Source organism: Hydra viridissima, unplaced genomic scaffold (assembly GCF_058129835.1).
Source record: "Hydra viridissima isolate aposymbiotic clone 2 unplaced genomic scaffold, HvirCarnegie_v1 scaffold_6, whole genome shotgun sequence".
Classification (NCBI taxonomy): domain Eukaryota; kingdom Metazoa; phylum Cnidaria; class Hydrozoa; order Anthoathecata; family Hydridae; genus Hydra; species Hydra viridissima.
This window is the reverse complement of record NW_028324305.1, coordinates 10,978,298-10,980,048: the sequence shown is the minus strand read 5'-3', so window position 1 is coordinate 10,980,048 and position 1,751 is coordinate 10,978,298. Positions and strand designations below refer to the sequence as shown.

The window sequence follows — 1,751 nt, the reverse complement described above, 5'->3', positions numbered from 1 at the left end:
TTAAAGAATAGCACATATTTTCTGGCGTAAAAGAATTCATTACAAAAAACAACTTTCTATTTTGCATCAGTATCTTTCTAGAGACGCCCACCATTCCTGCCAACAACTTTGCTAGAGCCTACCGCAATACCTTTTGAACTTCCGCTTTGATATCGACTACCATAACTTCGCTTCTTTTCGTCATGACACAAGCTAAATAAAAGTTGAAAGTATAAAGGCATAAATATATAAAAACCAACTTTAATTAATTTAGAATTTCAAATCATGTAAGTAAAGTTATTTCGGTTACAAAAACAAGCAACTAATGAAACTTCAAAAAAATAATCCATTAACTACCCGACAAGAACAGCTTAAACTGACTGAAAACGTTAAAAACTTTCAGAAAAGTTAACCAATTTACCATCCTTACAGGTAAATAAAAAAAAAACTTTTTATATTAAGTCTGTTTTGTTACTTCAGGTTTTCGTCAATGTCGATATCAGCTAAATTGTTGTCAACTTTAGTGCAGTAGTAGAATAGTTGTAAGAGCGCTCACCTTGTATTCATGAGGTTTGCAGTTCAACCCTTTCCTACTTCTCTGAAAGTACCGCACATAATTATTTTTTCTGCGTAGAGACCAATTCATATTTCTAAGTTAAGAGTTGAACAAAATGACACAACTCTCATAAGTGGCCACACATCTCTCATGAGATGTTGTCATTTCTCACAGATACAACAAAATCAACAAAATTTCTGTTCCCTAATAATTATAGCCACTAAAACTGTTAACTCCCTAAAATTAGAAAAATGAAATCAACAATTTCCTCTTATTGACTTTTATGGAGACTAAAAAGATGCTGAGAAATTTTGAAGTATATTTTAATGTTTTACAAATAGTTTTTTTTTTGAACTTTGCATCAGCAGATGTCATTTTTTTTACAAAGTTTGAAACTCTTAGTGGTTATCAAATATCTGGAGACATGAGTGTGCTACAGACAAGTATATGACATATTTGGTAATTGATCATGTCAATGTGATGTGTAAAAAAATTTGAGTACCTATTTCTCTTTCATCACCTTGTGCCAAATACTTTTTAAACTTTAGTCAAAAAAACTCAGCTCAATCAATCAATCCTTAAAAAGTGCAAATTTTGGTGCAAAGTGTTGCGACTGCCATAGAGGCCTAAAAAATTTTTTAGGCCTCTATGGCAGTCATTTTTTGGGTTGTATCCATTTCATCATCAAAATATATCAATAAATAAATATTCTTAATTATCAAATATGCATGGAAACTTACATCAGTTCTCATGGTTTACCCAATATCTTCTTTAATAATTTTTTAGTCTGCATAAAAGAAATTGTTAAAAAAATTAACACCATGAACTACAATAGCATAGACAAATAAAACTTATAAACTTAAAAGTTACTCTACCTTTAATACGCTTTGAAAAATTTTTGTGTTTGTTATTATGTTGCACATTTAGTGTTTACTCAGTGCTATCGGTCCCCACAACAGCATCACAATATTACCTTTCTAACATGTTAATATTTTCTTTTAATTTAATCCCACCATCTCTTGAAAGACGGGCAACCTAAAAGAAAAGCATTAAGATACTATTGATATTATGTTTTACTTTTTATCTTAATGCTTGTTTTACTGTAAATAGTATAAAAACAGATATTTTTATTGTACAATTTGTTAATAACTTTAAATTATACTACCAAGACAGAGTTTTTATGTCTATTCACCCTAATTTTTAAACCCTAGTTTTT

The 1,751-nt window shown here is 29.8% G+C and overlaps 1 long non-coding RNA gene across 13 annotated transcripts in view; it reads right to left on the bottom strand.

The window, feature by feature from the left end:
- The window catches only part of LOC149886994 (uncharacterized), a 4,558-nt gene continuing 2,807 nt past the window's right edge, over positions 1 to 1,751 (bottom strand). For 5 of the 13 annotated variants that reach the window (XR_016453585.1, XR_016453584.1, XR_016453587.1 and 2 more), the window contains exons 2-4: positions 1,411 to 1,570; positions 536 to 1,322; positions 1 to 192 (exon numbers count right to left, since the gene is read on the bottom strand). This is a non-coding gene — a long non-coding RNA (uncharacterized LOC149886994). Of the gene's footprint in view, positions 193 to 535; positions 1,323 to 1,410 lie in introns of all 13 variants that reach the window. The other 8 variants (XR_016453595.1, XR_016453594.1, XR_016453593.1 and 5 more) reach the window with 6 other exon arrangements.